An 18,414-nucleotide genomic window follows, 5' to 3' on the forward strand; every position below is an offset into this window, starting at 1 on the left:
GGGGTTAGATACAAAGTAAAGCTCCCTCTACACTGTCCCCCATCAAACACTCCCAGGACAGGTACAGCACAGGGTTAGATACAGAGTAAAGCTCCCTCTCCACTGTCCCCCATCAAACACTCCCAGGACAGGTACAGCACGGGGTTAGATACAGAGTAAAGCTCCCTCTACACTGTCCCCATCAAACACTCCCAGGACAGGTACAGCACGGGGTTAGATACAGAGTAAAGCTCCCTCTGCACTGTCCCCATCAAACACTCCCAGCACAGCTACAGCATGGGGTTAGATACAGAGTAAAGCTCCCTCTGCACTGTCCCCATCAAACACTCCCAGGACAGGTACAGCACGGGGTTAGATACAGAGTAAAGCTCCCTCTACACTGACCCCATCAAACACACCCAGGACAGAGACAGCACAGGGTTAGATACAGAGTAAAGCTCCCTCTCCACTGTCCCCCATCAAACACTCCCAGGACAGGGACAGCACGGGGTTAGATACAGAGTAAAGCTCCCTCTCCACTGTCCCCCAACAAACACTCCCAGGACAGGTACAGCACGGGGTTAGATACAGAGTAAAGCTCCCTCTACACTGTCCCCATCAAACACTCCCAGGACAGGTACAGCACGGGGCTAGATACAGAGTAAAGCTCCCTCTGCACTGTCCCCATCAAACACTCCCAGCACAGGTACAGCATGGGGTTAGATACAGAGTAAAGCTCCCTCTGCACTGTCCCCCATCAAACACTCCCAGGACAGGTACAGCACGGGGTTAGATAGAGAGTAAAGCTCCCTCTGCACTGTCCCCATCAAACACTCCCAGCACAGGTACAGCACGGGGTTAGATACAGAGTAAAGCTCCCTCTACACTGTCCCCCATCAAACACTCCCAGGACAGGTACAGCACGGGGTTTGATACAGAGTAAAGCTCCCTCTGCACTGTCCCCATCAAACACTCCCAGGACAGGTACAGCACGGGGTTAGATGCAGAGTAAAGCTCCCTCTACACTGTCCCCCATCAAACACTCCCAGGACAGGTACAGCACGGGGTTAGATACAGAGTAAAGCTCCCTCTACACTGTCCCCCATCAAACACTCCCAGGACAGGTACAGCACGGGGTTAGATACAGAGTAAAGCTCCCTCTACACTGTCCCCCATCAAACACTCCCAGGACAGGTACAGCACGGGGTTAGATACAGAGTAAAGCTCCCTCTACACTGTCCCCATCAAACACTCCCAGGACAGGTACAGCACGGGGTTAGATACAGAGTAAAGCTCCCTCTACACTGTCCCCATCAAACACTCCCAGGACAGGTACAGCACGGGGTTAGATACAGAGTAAAGCTCACTCTACACTGTCCCCCATCAAACACGTCTGTCTGCTTTTTCTGCAATAGTTGGACTCCCAAGCTGAATCATTCAGACTGAAGCAGTTGCTTACCGATTGTTGGATCATGATAATCCAGGAATCGATGGCTGATGAACTGCATCGTCATGGCTGCAAAGATAAAATCAAATTAATCCTTCAGATGTAACTGCGTATAACTCAACATCGTACCTGGGATGAAAATACTTTCAATGTTTCTCGACAATCACTCCTAAAATTTCATAGTTTAAATAGCCTCTGTAGACTGTTTGCTGTTTAATTAGACTGTCGGCTGTTTGCTGTTTAAATAGACTCTGTAGACTGTTTGCTGTTTAAAAAGACTCTGTAGACTGTTTGCTGTTTAAATAGACTCTGTAGACTGTTTGCTGTTTAAATAGACTCTGTAGACTGCTGTTTAAATAGACTCTGTAGACTGTTTGCTGTTTAAATAGACTCTGTAGACTGTTTGCTGTTTAAATAGACTCTGTAGACTGTTTGCTGTTTAAATAGACTCTGTGGACTGTTTGCTGTTTAAATCGACTCTGTAGACTGTTTGCTGAGTCCTGCTGTGACGCCCGCCTCCACCATGTCCTCATTAACCCCCCTTTACTAATCGTACTATCCAGGTCCCCTGTCCCAGGCTATTTCATAGAATCATAGAATCATAGAAACCCTACAGTGCAGAAGGAGGCCATTCGGCCCATCGAGTCTGCACCGACCACAATCCCACCCAGGCCCTACCCCCACATATTTTACCCGCTAATCCCTCTAACCTACGCATCCCAGGACTCTAAGGGGCAATTTTCTTAACCTGGCCAATCAACCTAACCCGCACATCTTTGGACTGTGGGAGGAAACCGGAGCACCCGGAGGAAACCCACGCAGACACGAGGAGAATGTGCAAACTCCACACAGACAGTGACCCGAGCCGGGAATCGAACCCGGGACCCTGGAGCTGTGAAGCAGCAGTGCTAACCACTGTGCTACCGTACCGTGGAAAGCCAACAGAAAAAGTGTGAGCAATAAATCTGATCAAGCCACACTTAGGGAGCTCACTTTGTATCATAAAATAGAATCATAAAATCCCTACAGTACAGCAGAGGCCATTCAGCCCATTGAATCTGCACCGGCTCTCTGACACAGGCCATCTCCTCGCCCTATCCCAATAACCCCATGCATTCAGCATGGCCAATCCATCTAACCCGCACATCATTGGACACTAAGGGGCAATTTAGCATAGCCAATCCACCCTAACCCGCACATCTTTGGAGTGTGGTTGGAAACCCACGCAGACATTGGGAGAACGTGCAAACTCCACACAGATCACGAGATTGATTCCAGAGATGAGGGGTTTGTCGTGTGAAGGGAGATTGAACAGTTTAGGCCGACACTCTCTGGGATTTAGAAGAATGAGGGGAGATCAAATTGAGGTTTACAAGATGGTAAAAGGTCTGGGATAAAGTAGACGTGGAGCGGATGCTTCCTCTGGTGGGACATTCTAGGACGAGAGGTCTTAGGATAAAGAGTATAATGAGGATAAGGAGCAGCAAATTTAAAACAGAGTTGAGGAGAAACTACTTCCCCCAAAGGGTTGTGAATCTGTGGAATTCGCTGCCCCAAAGTGCGGTGGGTGCTGGGACAGTGAGTACATTTAAGGAGGAGTGAGACAGATTTTTAATTGGTAATGGGGTGAAGGGTTATGGGGAGAAGGCAGGAAAATGGGGATGAGGAGCATATCAGCCATGGCGGAGCGGACTCGATGGGCCGAATGGCCTCATTCTGCTCCTATATCTTGTGAACTTGGGACAGTCAGTGGCCTGAGGCCGGAATGGAGCCCGGCTCCCTGGCGCTGTGAGGCAGCAGTGCTAACCCACTGTGCCACCCTGTTTACTATGACTGGGAGATGGGAAAAACTGGGCCCAGCAAAGTTCAGACAATTTACAAGGATGATACCAAGTCTGAGAAGGTTATGGCTTTGGCTTGAATAAGACCCAAGTTAGGCCTCATCCAGGGCACCGTGTCTGGAGTCCATACTTAAAGGATATGAAGGTGTTGGAGAGAGTGCAGAGGAGACTCACAAGAATGATTCCAGGGATAAGGAACTGTACGATTGATTGGCGAGTTTGGGGACTGTTTTCCTTGGAGAAAAGAAGGCCCAGAAGAGACTTGAAGGAGGTATTCAAAATCCTGAAGGGTATGGAATGGGGAAATAGTGAGACACTGTTTCCCTCTCAAGACAGCACGCTGGGTAACACAGTGGTTAGCACTGCTGCCTCACAGCGCCAGGGACCCAGGTTCGATTCCCGGCTCGGGTCACTGTCTGTGCAGAGTCTGCACGTTCTCCCCGTGTCTGCGTGGGTTTCCCCCGGGTGCTCCGGTTTCCTCCCACACTCCGAAAGACGTGTGGGTTAGGGTGCGTTGGCCATGCTAAATTGCCCCTTAGTATCCAAAGATGTGTAGGTTACGTGGATTGGTCGTGCTAAATTGCCCCTTAGTGTCCAAAGATGTGCAGGTTATGTGGATTGGCCATGCTAAATTGCCCCTTAGTGTCCAAAGATGTGTAGGTTACGTGGATTGGCCATGCTAAATTGCCCCTTAGTGTCCAAAGATGTGTAGGTTAGGTGGATTGGCCATGCTAAATTGCCCCTTAGTGTCCAAAGATGTGCAGGTTATGTGGATTGGCCATGCTAAATTGCCCCTTAGTGTCCAAAGATGTGCAGGTTAGGTGGGTTGGCCATGCTAAATTTTCCCTCAATGTACCCGGAGTGTGGCGACTAGGGGATTCTCACAGTAACTTCATTGCAGTGTTAATGTAAGCTCACTCGTAACACTAATAAATAATAAAAAAATAAGATGTATACAAGGCAGGGGTTGGTGGGGGAGGGAGGGGTGAGTGAGGCTGGATAAAGACGAGGGAGGAAGGAATGTGGTGATGGGAGGGGGAGCTGCCATGATCTTATTGAATGGCGGAGCAGGCTCGAGGGGCCAGATGGCCCACTCCTGAGGGATCTTCCCTTGATAACTTGTACAGTCGGTTGTACTGGTGTACCAAGATGATTAATCCATGGTGGATTGTGAACTGGGTGTTGAGACTTGGAGAGATATTCAGGTAAATATGAGGAGTTGGGGGGGAGTGAGAGGGGGTGCATGTGGAACAGAAAGTCCAGCACCGAGCAGAGGGGCCGAATGGACTAAGTGAAGCAAAGGAATCTGACATGAGAATCGGAAATACTGTACAAAGGAATTAAAAAGGTTATTTCCTCATCGGTAATCCACCTCTCTCTCTCTCTCTCTGTCTGCAGATTGAGAGTGCCAGACTTTGCATTGAGACGCAGATAGCCTGTTACCCGGGGTAATGTCTTTCACAAAGAACCAATTGTTTAAAGCCTCAATCAATTGCCTGTCAGCTGACCTGACAGTCGGTTGGGTAACTACGGCACCCCCTTGTTGTCACTAGGAGACAGAAGGCAACCTAGCAACCGCTGAAAGCAAGGCAGCCAGGTAAATGAAGGCCCACGCAAGATTGAGTGATTAAAACCTCGGGTGGTTCAGCGTAGTTCTCCCACTCGAAGCCTTGAGAGGCCAAATCTGCCTCGCGGTCGTTGAGATGGGCGAGGTGCCAACAGAACGTGGCTCTTCCATCCCCCGTGCCGGCTCTCTGGAAGAATTGCCCCCTTCGCCAGTCCCTATTTGATCTCCAACGCCCATTCCCCAAAAATGTGTGTGCAGATCATAAAAACCCTACAGCACAGAAAGAGGCCATTCGGCCCATCGAGTCTGCACCGACCACAATCCCACCCAGGCCCTACCCCCATACCCTTACATATTTTACCCACTCATCCCTCTAACCTACGCAACTCAAGACACTAAGGGCAATTTTAGCATGGCCAATCAACCTAACCCGCACATCTTTGGACTGTGGGGGGAAACCGGAGCACCCGGAGGAAACCCACGCAGACACGAGGAGAATGTGCAAACTCCACACAGACAGTGACCCAAGCCAGGAATTGAACCCACTGGGAGCTGTGAAGCAGCAGCCCTAACCACTGTGCTACCGTGCCACGCACTGGTCACTCTATTACAGAAAGGAAACTATTAAACTCGAAAGAGTGCAGAAAAGATGCTATGGGGACTTGATGGTTTGAGTTATAAGGAGAGGCTGGATAGACTGGGACTTTTTTCTCTGGAGCGTAGGAGGCTGAGGGGTGATCTTATAGAGGTCTATAAAATAATGAGGGTCACAGATCAGCTAGATAGTCAACATCTTTTCCCAGAGGTAGGGGAGTCTAAAACTAGAGGCCATAGGTTTAAGGTGAGAGGGGAGAGATACAAAAGTGTCCAGAGGGGCAATTTTTTCACACAGAGGGTGGTGAGTGTCTGGAACGAGCTGCCAGAGGTAGTAGTAGAGGCGGGTACAACTTTGTCTTTTAAAAAGCGTTTAGACAGTTACATGGGTACGATGGGTATAGAGGGATATGGGCCAAACGCGGGCAATTGGGACTAGCTTCGGGGTTGAAAAAAAAGGGCGGCATGGACAAGTTGGGCCGAAGGGCCTGTTTCCATGCTGTAAACCTCTATGACTCTACGCAAACCAGTCTCCCATCCATTGACTCTGTCTACACTTCCCGCTGCCTCGGCAAAGCAGGCAGCATAATCAAGGACCCCCCACACACCCCGGACATTCTCTCTTCCACCTTCTTCCATCGGGAAAAAGATACAAAAGTCTGAGGTCACGTACCGACCGACTCAAGAACAGCTTCTTCCCTGCTGCTGTCAGACTTTTAAATGCATGTGCCATATATTAAACTGATCTTTCTCTACACCCTAGCTATGACTATAACACTACATTCTGTACCCCCTCCTTTCTTTCTCCCCTATGTACTCTATGAACGGTATGCTTTGTCTGTACAGCGCGCAAGAAACAATACTTTTACTGTATCCCAATACATGTGACAATAATAAATCAAATCGAATGCCTCTTAGTGTCCAAAGATGTACGGGCTAGGTGGATTGGCCATGCTAAACTGCCCCTAGACGGTTGAGTGTTAACCACATTGCTGTGGCTCTGGAGTCACATGTAGGCCAGACCGGGGTAAGGACGGCAGATTTCCTTCCCTAAAGGGAACCAGATGGCTTTTTCCGACAATGGGTCATCAGTAGATTCTTAATTCCAGATATTTTTTATTGAATTCAAATTCCACCATCTGCCGTGGCGGGATTCGAGCCCGGGTCCCCCAGAACATTAGCTGAGTTTCTGGATTAATAGTCTAGCGATAATACCACTGGGCCATCGCCTCCCCAAGGCCTCGCTCGGGGCACTGTGCCCAGTTCGGGGCTCCATATTTGAGGAAGGATGTGAAGGTGTTGGAGAGAATACAGAGGAGGTTCCAGGGATAAGGAACTGTAGGATTGATTGGAGAGTTTGGGACTGTTTTCCTTGGAGAAAAGAAGGCCGAGAGGAGACTTGAAGGAGGCATTCAAGGTAGTGAGGGGTATGGACAAGGGAAATAGTGAGGCACTGTTTCCCCCTCAAGACAGCATCATGAACGTGGGGTGACATAGTGGGTTAGCGCTGCTGCCTCACAGCGCCAGGGACCCGGGTTCGATTCCCGGCTTGGGTCACTGTCTGTGTGGAGTCTGCACGTTCTCCCCGTGTCTGCGTGGGTTTCCTCCGGGTGCTCCGGTTTCCTCCCACAGTCCAAAAGACATGCGGGTTAGGGTGCATTGGCCGTGCTAAATTCCCCCTCAGTGTGACCCGAACAGGCGCCTGAGTGTGGCGACAAGGGGGATTTCACAGTAGCTTCATTGCAGTGTTAATGTAAGCCGACTTGTGACATTTTAAACTATACTGGGCGAAAGGGGTAGGGATGATGGAGAGGAGGGGGGGGGAGGTTTTTTTACTCAGAGGGTAATTGTGGAGTCTGTGACGAGCTTCCTGAGGGAGGGGTGAGGGCAGGTTCGATTGGGGTATCTGAAATGGGGAATTGGAGTGGTATCTGGAAAGAGAGAATGTGCAAGGTTACGGGGGATAAGGCAAGGGGATTGGGTAGAACACTCTTTCAGAGAGCCAGTGCAGTACAGATGGGCCGAATGGCCTCCTTCTGCACTGCAGAGATTCTGTAATGGAGCTCAAGGGGCTGAATGGCCTCCTCCTGTTTCCTGTTATCTTGAGGAAACTCTGTCTCTCTCTCTCTCTCTCCGTGTCTCTCTCTCTGTGTCTCTCTCTGTGTCTCTCTCTCTGTCTTTCTCTCTCTCTCTCTCTCTGTCTCTCGCTCTCTCTCTCTCTGTTGCTCACTCTCTCTCTCTCTCTGTCGCTTGCGCCCTCTCTCTCTCTGTGTCTCTCTCTGTGTCTCTCTCTCTGTCTTTCTCTCTCTCTCTCTGTCTCTCGCGCTCTCTCTCTCTCTCTGTCGCTCGCCCTCTCTCTCTCTCTCTCTGTCGCTCACTCTCTCTCTCTCTGTCGCTTGCCCTCTCTCTCTCTCTCTCTGTCACTCGCTCTCTCTCTCTCTGTCTCTCTCTGTCTCTCGCGCCCTCTCTCTCTCTCTGTCTCTCGCTCTCTCTCTCTCTCTGTCACTCGCCCTCTCTCTCTCTGTCTCTCGCGCCCTCTCTCTCTCTCTGTCTCTCGCTCTCTCTCTCTCTCTCTCTGTCTCTCGCTCTCTCTCTCTGTCTCTCTCTGTCTCTCGCTCTCTCTCTCTCTCTGTCTCTCTCTCTCTCTCTCTCTCTGTCTCTCGCTCTCTCTCTCTCTCTGTCGCTCGCGCCCTCTCTCTCTCTCTGTCTCTCGCTCTCTCTCTCTCTGTCTCTCGCGCTCTCTCTCTCTCTCTGTCTCTCGCGCCCTCTCTCTCTCTCTGTCTCTCGCGCCCTCTCTCTCTCTCTCTGTCGCTCGCGCCCTCTCTCTCTCTCTGTCGCTCACTCTCTCTCTCTCTGTCTCTCGCGCCCTCTCTCTCTCTCTCTGTCGCTCGCGCCCTCTCTCTCTCTCTCTGTCGCTCGCGCCCTCTCTCTCTCTCTGTCGCTCACTCTCTCTCTCTCTGTCACTCGCTCTCTCTCTCTCTGTCTCTCGCGCCCTCTCTCTCTCTCGGTCTCTCGCTCTCTCTCTCTCTCTGTCTCTCGCGCTCTCTCTCTCTGTCGCTCGCGCCCTCTCTCTCTCTCTGTCTCTCGCGCCCTCTCTCTCTCTCTGTCGCTCACTCTCTCTCTCTCTCTCTGTCACTCGCTCTCTCTCTCTCTGTCGCTCGCGCCCTCTCTCTCTCTCTCTGTCTCTCGCGCCCTCTCTCTCTCTGTCGCTCACTCTCTCTCTCTCTCTCTGTCACTCGCTCTCTCTCTCTCTGTCTCTCGTGCCCTCTCTCTCTCTCTCTGTCTCTCGCGCCCTCTCTCTCTCTGTCGCTCACTCACTCTCTCTCTCTGTCACTCGCTCTCTCTCTCTCTGTCGCTCACTCTCTCTCTCTCTCTCTCTCTGTTGCTCGCTCTCTCTCTGTCTCTCTCTCTCTCTCTCTGTTGCTCGCTCTCTCTCTCTCTGTCACTCGCTCTCTCTCTCTCTCTGTCACTCGCTCTCTCTCTCTCTGTTGCTCGCCCTCTCTCTCTCTCTGTCACTCGCTCTCTCTCTCTCTGTTGCTCACGCTCTCTCTCTCTCTCTCTCTGTTGCTCGCTCTCTCTCTCTGTCGCTCTCTCTCTCTCTCTCTGTCGCTCGCTCTCTCTCTCTCTGTTGCTCGCCCTCTCTCTCTCTCTGTCACTCGCTCTCTCTCTCTCTGTTGCTCACGCTCTCTCTCTCTCTCTCTCTGTTGCTCGCTCTCTCTCTCTGTCGCTCTCTCTCTCTCTCTCTCTGTCGCTCTCTCTCTCTCTCTGTCTCTCTCTCTCTCTGTCGCTCTCTCTCTCTCTCTGTCTCTGTCGCTCGCTCTCTCTCTCTCTCTCTCTGTCGCTCGCTCTCTCTCTCTCTCTCTCTGTCACTCGTTCTCTCTCTCTCTGTCGCTCACGCTCTCTCTCTCTCTCCCGCTCCCTATCTGTCTCAGGATGTTTCCACCAGTAGGAAAAACTAGAACCAGAGGCACAACCTCAGGCTAAAGGGACGATCCTTTAAAACAGAGATGAGGAGGAATTTCTTCAGCCAGAGAGTGGTGAATCTGTGGAACTCTTTGCCGCAGAAGGCTGTGGACGCCGGGTCATTGAGTGTCTTTAAGACAGAGACAGATAGGTTCTTGATTAATAAGGGGATCAGGGGTTATGGGGAAAAGGCAGGAGAATGGGGATGAGAAAAATATCAGCCATGATTGAATGGGGGAGCAGACTCGATGGGCCGAGTGGCCTCATTCTGCTCCTGTGTCTGATGGAGCCGCCGCCTTGAACCCACTGCAGTCCTGTGCGGTGTAGGTACACACAGAGTGCTGTTAGGGAAGGGCTGGAAGCGGACTCCGGGTGGGGGTGGTAGGTCTCTGTCCTGTTGCGGGAACACTGGGCAAAGCTCCCTCTCGGAGAGTAACCCACCCCACCTCGCCCCCCCCCCAGTCTGGAGTGCCAGTGTAACGCATGGCCATGTGTACAAGTAGCGCCTGCCCCTGGGATACCGCGGTGGTGGATACTGGGGGGGGGGGGGAATCGAACCCCGAAACGCAGTCCGACCGCACGTGTGAGCACTCACCGCTCTTCCCGACTCCCCCTGCCCCCAGCATCACGATCTTGTACTCTCGAATCCCGCCTGCCACACTGCCGCAGGGTCTGCCCGAGGCTGCCGCAGAGTCCATGCTCGAGTCCGACTCCACTCCTGTTCCCGAACTGCGGAGAAACGGACCCCAGTGTTACAAGTGGGAGAGATACAGAAGTGTCCAGAGGGGCAATTCTTTCACACAGAGGGTGGTGAGTGTCTGGAACGAGCTGCCAGAGGCAGTAGTAGAGGCGGGTACAATTCTGTCTTTTAAAAAGCGTTTAGACAGTTACATGGGTAAGATGGGTATAGAGGGATATGGGCCAAACGCGGGCAATTGGGATTAGCTTCGGGGTTTAAAAAAAAGGGCAGCATGGACAAGTTGGGCCGAAGGGCCTGTTTCCATGCTGTAAACCTCTATGACTTAATACCTCCAGGGGAGACGATGGTCTAGTGGTATTATCGCTCGATTATTAATCCAGAAACTCAGCTAATGTTCTGGGGACCCGGGGTACAAATCCCGTCACGGCAGATGGTGGAATTTGAATTCAATAAAAATTATCTGCAATTAATTATTATTAATAATTAATTTGGGTGACACAGTGGGTTAGCGCTGCTGCCTCACAGCGTCAGGGACCCGGGTTCGATTCCCGGCTTGGGTCACCGTCTGTGTGGAGTCTGCACGTTCTCCCCGTGTCTGCGTGGGTTTCCTCCGGGTGCTCCGGTTTCCTCCCACAGTCCAAAGATGTGCAGGTTAGGGTGGATTGGCCATGCTAAATTGCCCCTTAGTGTCCAAAGATGTGCAGGTTAGATGGATTGGCCATGCTAAATTGCCCCTTAGTGTCCAAAGATGTGCAAGGTTAGATGGATTGGCCATGCTAAATTGCCCCTTAGTGTCCAAAGATGTGCTGGTTAGGGTGGATTGGCCATGCTAAATTGCCCCTTAGTGTCCAAAGATGTGCAGGTTAGATGGATTGGCCATGCTAAATTGCCCCTTAGTGTCCAAAGATGTGCAGGTTAGATGGATTGGCCATGCTAAATTGTTTCTTAGTGTCCAAAGATGTGCTGGTTAGGGTGGATTGGCCATGCTAAATTGCCCCTTAGTGTCCAAAGATGTGCAGGTTAGATGGATTGGCCATGCTAAATTGCCCCTTAGTGTCCAAAGATGTGCAGGTTAGATGGATTGGCCATGCTAAATTGTTCCTTAGTGTCCAAAGATGTGCAGGTTAGGTGGATTGGCCATGCCAAATTGTTCCTTAGTGTCCCGGGATGCGTAGATTATGGTAAATATGTGGGGTTATGGGGATAGGGCCTGGGTGGGATAGTGGTTGGTGCAGACTCGATGGGCCGAATGGCCTCCTTCTGCACTGTAGGGATTCTATGATTCCCTCACACTTCTCTTAAGAATCTCCTGATGACCCATTGTCGATTGTTGGAAAAACCCATCTGGTTCCCTTTAGGGAAGGAAATCTGCCGTCCTTACCCCGGTCTGGCCTACATGTGACTCCAGAGCCACAGCAATGTGGTTTGGGCGGCACGGTAGCACAGTGGCATGGGCGGCACGGTAGCACAGTGGTATGGGTGGCACGGTAGCACAGTGGGTTAGCACTGCTGCTTCACAGCTCCAGGGTCCCGGGTTCGATTCCCAGCTCGGGTCACTGTCTGTGTGGAGTTTGCACATTCTCCTCGTGTCTGCGTGGGTTTCCTCCGGGTGCTCCGGTTTCCTCCCACAGTCCAAAGATGTGCGGGTTAGGTTGATTGGCCAGGTTAAAAAAAAAAGAAGAAATTGCCCCTTAGAGTCCTGGGATGTGTAGGTTAGAGGGATTAGCGGGTAAAATATGTGGGGGTAGGGCCTGGGTGGGATTGTGGTCGGTGCAGGCTCGATGGGCCGAATGGCCTCCTTCTGCACTGTAGGGTTTCTATGACTCTCAACTGCCCCCTCCAAGGGCAACTAGGGATGGGCAATAAATGCCGGTCCAGCCAGAGACGCCCGTGTCCCATGAATGAAAAACATAAAATTTCGGGTGGTCTATTCAAATCAGTGCTCCATCTTAACTGGTGGGTATCGCAAATGCTTCAGAGATCAAAGCAAATAATTTATCATCAGGCCACCTGAGCCATTAGGATACGTGACCCAGAGCTTGGTCAAAGCGGTAGGTTTTAAGAAAGACAGAAAACGATTTAGGGAGGGAATTCCAAGCTTAGAGCCCCCCCCCCCCAGGCAGCTGAAGGCACGGCCGCCAATGGCGGAGCGATGGGAATCGGGGGATGCTCGAGAGGCCGGAATTGGAGGAGCGCAGAGATCTCGGAGGGTTGTAGGAGCTGGAGGAGGTTACAGAGATAGGGAGGGGGGTGTAGGGGCTGGAGGGGGTTACAGAGATAGGGAGAGGGTGTAGAGGCTGGAGGGGGTTACAGAGATAGGGAGGGGGTGTCGGGGGCTGGAGGAGGTTACAGAGATAGGGAGGGGGTGTAGGGGCTGGGGGAGGTTACAGAGATAGGGAGGGGGTGTCGGGGGCTGGAGGAGGTTACAGAGATAGGGAGGGGGTGTAGGGGCTGGAGGGGGTTACAGAGATAGGGAGGGGGTGTAGGGGCTGGAGGAGGTTACAGAGATAGGGAGGGGGTGTAGGGGCTGGAGGGGGTTACAGAGATAGGGAGGGGGTGTAGGGGCTGGAGGGGGTTACAGAGATAGGGAGGGGGTGTAGGGGGCTGGAGGAGGTTACAGAGATAGGGAGGGGGTGTAGGGGCTGGAGGAGGTTACAGAGATAGGGAGGGGGTGTAGGGGCTGGAGGAGGTTACAGAGATAGGGAGGGGGTGTTGGAGCTGGAGGAGGTTACAGAGATAGGGAGGGGGTGTAGGGGGCTGGAGGAGGTTAGAGATAGGGAGTGGGTGTCGGGGCTGGAGGAGGTTACAGAGATAGGGAGGGGGTGTTGGAGCTGGAGGAGGTTACAGAGATAGGGAGGGGGTGTAGGGGGCTGGAGGAGGTTAGAGATAGGGAGTGGGTGTCGGGGCTGGAGGGGGTTACAGAGATAGGGAGGGGGTGTACGGGCTGGAGAGGGTTACAGAGATAGGGAGGGGGTGTACGGGCTGGAGAGGGTTACATAGATAGGGAGGGGGTGTAGGGGCTGGAGGAGGTTACAGAGATAGGGAGGGGGTGTAGGGGCTGGAGGAGGTTACAGAGATAGGGAGGGGGTGTTGGAGCTGGAGGAGGTTACAGAGATAGGGAGGGGGTGTAGGGGGCTGGAGGAGGTTAGAGATAGGGAGTGGGTGTCGGGGCTGGAGGGGGTTACAGAGATAGGGAGGGGGTGTACGGGCTGGAGAGGGTTACAGAGATAGGGAGGGGGTGTACGGGCTGGAGAGGGTTACATAGATAGGGAGGGGGTGTAGGGGCTGGAGGAGGTTACAGAGATAGGGAGGGGGTGTAGGGGCTGGAGGAGGTTACAGAGATAGGGAGGGGGTGTAGGGGCTGGAGGGGGTTACAGAGGTAGGGAGGGGGTGTACGGGCTGGAGGAGGTTGCAGTGATAGGGAGGGGGTGTCGTGACTGGAGGGGGTTACAGAGATAGGGAGGGGGTGTCGGGGCTGGAGGAGGTTACAGAGATAGGGAGGGGGTGTCGGGGCTGGAGGGGGTTACAGAGAGAGGGAGGGGGTGTAGGGGCTGGAGGAGGTAACAGAGATAGGGAGGGGTTGTAGGGGCTGGAGGAGGTTACAGAGATAGGGAGGGGGTGTCGGGGCTGGAGGGGGTTACAGAGAGAGGGAGGGGGTGTAGGGGCTGGAGGAGGTAACAGAGATAGGGAGGGGTTGTAGGGGCTGGAGGGGGTTACAGAGATAGGGAGGGGGTGTAGGGGCTGGAGGAGGTTACAGAGATAGGGAGGGGGTGTCGGGGCTGGAGGGGGTTACAGAGAGAGGGAGGGGGTGTAGGGGCTGGAGGAGGTAACAGAGATAGGGAGGGGTTGTAGGGGGTTACAGAGATAGGGAGGGGTTGTAGGAGCCGGAGGGGGTTACAGAGATAGGGAGGGGGTGTAGGGGCTGGTGGGGGTTACAGAGATGGGGAGGGGGTGTAGGGTCTGGAGGAGGTTACAGAGATAGGGAGGGGGTGTAGGGGCTGGAGGGGGTTACAGAGATAGAAGGGGGTGTAGGGGCTGGAGGGGGTTACAGAGATGGGGAGGGGGTGTAGGGGCTGGAGGCGGTTACAGAGATGGGGAGGGGGTGTAGGGGCTGGAGGAGGTTACAGAGATAGGGAGGGGGTGTAGGGGCTGGAGGAGGTTACAGAGATAGGGAGGGGGTGTAGGGGCTGGAGGAGGATACAGAGATAGGGAGGGGGTGTAGGGGCTGGAGGGGGTTACAGAGATAGGGAGGGGGTGTAGGGGCTGGAGGGGGTGTATGGGCTGGAGGGGGTTACAGAGATAGGGAGGGGGTGTAGGGGCTGGTGGAGGTTACAGAGATCGGGAGGGGGTGTCGGGGCTGGAGGAGGTTACAGAGATAGGGAGGGAGTGTAGGGGCTGGAGAAGGTTACAGAGATAGGGAGAGGGGTGGAGGGGCTGGAGGAGGTTACAGAGATAGGGAGGGGGTGTGGGGGCTGGAGGGGGTTACAGAGATAGGGAGGGGGTGTAGGGGCTGGTGGAGGTTACAGAGATCGGGAGGGGGTGTCGGGGCTGGAGGAGGTTACAGAGATAGGGAGGGAGTGTAGGGGCTGGAGAAGGTTACAGAGATAGGGAGAGGGGTGGAGGGGCTGTAGGGGGTTACAGAGATAGGGAGGGGGTGTAGGGGCTGGAGCAGGTTGCAGAGATAGGGAGGGGGTGTTGGGGCTGGAGGAGGTTACAGAGATAGGGAGGGAGTGTAGGGGCTGGAGAAGGTTACAGAGATAGGGAGAGGGGTGGAGGGGCTGGAGGGGGTTACAGAGATAGGGAGGGGGTGTTGGGGCTGGAGGGGGTTACAGAGATAGGGAGGGGGTGTTGGGGCTGGAGGGGGTTACAGAGATAGGGAGGGGGTGCGGGGGGCTGGGGGAGGTTGCGGAGATAGGGAGGGGGTGTCGAATAATTGCAATGTATGCTTGTAATTAACTAGCTGCTCCCTGTGTGTGTGGGTGTGCCGGTGTGTGTGTGTGGGTGTGTGTGTGTGCGGATGGGTGTGTGTGTGGGTGGGTGTGTGTGGGTGTGCGGGCGTGTGTGTGTGGGTGGGTGGGTGTGTGCGGGTGGGTGTGTGCGGGTGGGTGTGGGGGTGGGGGGTGGGTGTGGCGGTGGGGGGGGTTTGTGTGGGTGTGTGTGAGCGGGTGGGTGTGCGGGTGGGTGTGTGTGAGCGGGTGGGTGTGCGGGTGGGTGTGTGTGAGCGGGTGGGTGTGCGGGTGGGTGTGTGTGAGCGGGTGGGTGTGCGGGTGGGTGTGCGGGTGGGTGTGTGTGAGCGCGTGTGTGTGTGTGAGCTGGTGGGTGTGTGTGTGGGTGTGCGGGTGGGTATGTGTGTGTGTGTGTGGGTGTGCGGGTGGGTGTGTGTGTGGGTGAGCGGGTGGGTGTGTGTGCGGGTGGGGGGGTGTGTGGGTGTGCGGGTGTGTGTGTGTGCGGGTGTGGGTGTGCGGGTTGCGAGGGTGTGGGTGTGGGTGTGCGGGTGGGTGTGTGTGTGGGTGAGCGGGTGGGTGTGTGTGCGGGTGGGGGGGTGTGTGGGTGTGCGGGTGTGTGTGTGTGCGGGTGTGGGTGTGCGGGTGGGTGTGTGTGCGGGTTTGGGTGTGTGTGTGGGTGTGTGTGTGGGTGTGCGGGTGGGTATGTGTGTGTGGGTGTGCGGGTGGGTGTGTGTGTGGGTGAGCGGGTGGGTGTGTGTGCGGGTGGGGGTGTGTGTGTGGGTGTGCGGGTGGGTGTGTGTGCGGGTGGGGGTGTGTGTGTGTGCGGGTGTGGGTGTGCGGGTGTGGGTGTGTGTGCGGATGTGGGTGTGTGTGTGGGTGTGTGTGTGGGTGTGCGTGTGGGTGTGTGTGTGGGTGTGCGGGTGTGTGTGTGTGTGTGGGGGTGGAGAGGCAGGAATGTGGATTATGTAAAGGACAGCCCAAGGCAAAGATAATGACTGAGTCAGCGGGGTGGGGGGGTGGGGGAGGGAGGGGGGTGGGTGGGAACATTCCCCCTGCCCTTTGGCCCTCCCTCTGCCTGTCCTGGGCCACAGCAAGCCCGGGGTGTCCCGAGCAGGCGCGGGTTCAGGCTGCAGGCAGCTTGAAGGGCCTGAGCGAGGGAGGGAGGCTGGATAGGGAACGCCAGGGGGCAGAGGGAAGTATTTGGGGGAGACAGTGAGACGTCGCTGGAACCAGGGGGGCGTGTGTGTGGGGGGGGGAGGGGGGAGGGGGGGGCGGGGGGGAGAGCCCGAGACGATTAAATAAACAAGTAGTTGTAGCTTCACCTCTCCCTTTGTTTGAAATCAGCTGATCATTCGATCCCTGCAGACTTTCAGTCAAAAGAATCGGTGCTGAGACCTCCCCCCAACCCCCCCCCACCCCCAACCGCCCCCCCCACCCCCGACCCCCCCACCCCCGACCCCCCCCACCCCCCCTCCCGAAACCCCACCCCGCCCCCAGCAAGTCCGCTCTGCCCAGTTGACGAAAATGTTAGTTCCACAAACTTTCCCTGGAACTTTTTTATTTGAAGGAGTTACCTCGGACTGGGTTCAGCGATCCCACGCCCTCATTCTCCTGGCGGGGGGGGTGGGGGGGGGAGCGGAGGACGCGAATGTTTCTGAAGTCGATTTTCCTCTCTCCTCGATCCCGCGGCTGTAAAGTTTTCCGCCAAAGTTTTCCTCTGCTTGTCTCTGCTTCCACACCGCCCCCCCCCTCAACCCGCCTCGCTCTCTCTCACCGCCTCAAGGGTCCTAGCGCCCACCCTCGTCCAAATCCGCGGTCTGATAGGGCAGGACGCAGTGTCGAGTCTCGGTGAGAGCGTTGTTATCTCTCCTTTCCTCTCTCTCTCTCTCTCTCCCTCCACGATTTCCTTGTTAACTGGTTTCACAAGTTTGCGACGGGAGAGAGAGAGAGAGAGGGGAGGGGAAAAAAACAGCGGCAGGAACAGCCCTGCTGGCCAGCAGGGAGAATAGCTACACATTTACCACAATAACTTCTGAATACGCTCACAGTCCATAGATGTGTAGGTTAGGTGGATTGGCCATGCTAAATTGCCCCTTAGTGTCCAAAGATGTGCGGGTTAGGTGGATTGGCCATGCTAAATTGTCCCTTAGTGTCCGAAGATGTGCGGGTTAGGTGGATTGGCCATGCTAAATTGTCCCTTAGTGTCCAAAGATGTCTAGGTTAGGTGGATTGGCCATGCTAAATTGCCCCTTAATGTCCAAAGATGTCTAGGTTAGGTGGATTGGCCATGCTAAATTGCCCCTTAGTGTCCAAAGATGTGCGGGTTAGGTGGATTGGCCATGCTAAATTGCCCCTTAGTGTCCAAAGATGTGCGGGTTAGGTGGATTGGCCATGCTAAATTGTCCCTTAGTGTCCAAAGATGTGCGGGTTAGGTGGATTGGCCATGCTAAATTGTCCCTTAGTGTCCAAAGATGTGCGGGTTAGGTGGATTGGCCATGCTAAATTGTCCCTTAGTGTCCAAAGATGTGCGGGTTAGGTGGATTGGCCATGCTAAATTGTCCCTTAGTGTCCAAAGATGTGCGGGTTAGGTGGATTGGCCATGCTAAATTGTCCCTTAGTGTCCAAAAATGTCTAGGTTAGGTGGATTGGCCGTGCTAAATTGCCCCTTAGTGTCCAAAGATGTGCGGGTTAGGTGGATTGGCCATGCTAAATTGTCCCTTAGTGTCCGAAGATGTGCGGGTTAGGTGGATTGGCCATGCTAAATTGTCCCTTAGTGTCCAAAGATGTGCGGGTTAGGTGGATTGGCCATGCTAAATTGTCCCTTAGTGTCCGAAGATGTGCGGGTTAGGTGGATTGGCCATGCTAAATTGTCCCTTAGTGTCCAAAGATGTCTAGGTTAGGTGGATTGGCCATGCTAAATTGCCCCTTAATGTCCAAAGATGTCTAGGTTAGGTGGATTGGCCATGCTAAATTGCCCCTTAGTGTCCAAAGATGTGCGGGTTAGGTGGATTGGCCATGCTAAATTGCCCCTTAGTGTCCAAAGATGTGCGGGTTAGGTGGATTGGCCATGCTAAATTGTCCCTTAGTGTCCAAAAATGTCTAGGTTAGGTGGATTGGCCGTGCTAAATTGCCCCTTAGTGTCCAAAGATGTGCGGGTTAGGTGGATTGGCCATGCTAAATTGCCCCTTAGTGTCCAAAGATGTCTAGGTTAGATGGATTGGCCATGCTAAATTGCCCCTTAGTGTCCAAAGATGTGCGGGTTAGGTGGATTGGCCATGCTAAATTGTCCCTTTGTGTCCAAAGATGTGCGGATTGGGTGGATTGGCCATGCTAAATTGCCCCTTAGTGTCCAAAGATGTCTAGGTTAGATGGATTGG

At 54.0% G+C, this 18,414-nt stretch overlaps 1 long non-coding RNA gene across 1 annotated transcript; it reads right to left on the reverse strand.

Annotated features, from left to right (window-relative positions):
* Positions 1-1,438: 1,438 nt before the first annotated feature.
* On the reverse strand, positions 1,439-16,934 carry LOC144488981 (uncharacterized). The gene is made up of 3 exons (XR_013496806.1): positions 16,612-16,934; positions 9,987-10,120; positions 1,439-1,495 (listed from the first exon to the last, which is right to left on the reverse strand). It is a non-coding gene; the product is annotated as an uncharacterized LOC144488981 (long non-coding RNA).
* Between the last annotated feature and the right edge of the window lie 1,480 nt (positions 16,935-18,414).

Source organism: Mustelus asterias, unplaced genomic scaffold (genome assembly GCF_964213995.1).
Source record: "Mustelus asterias unplaced genomic scaffold, sMusAst1.hap1.1 HAP1_SCAFFOLD_1894, whole genome shotgun sequence".
In the NCBI taxonomy this organism is placed as follows: Eukaryota; Metazoa; Chordata; class Chondrichthyes; order Carcharhiniformes; family Triakidae; genus Mustelus; species Mustelus asterias.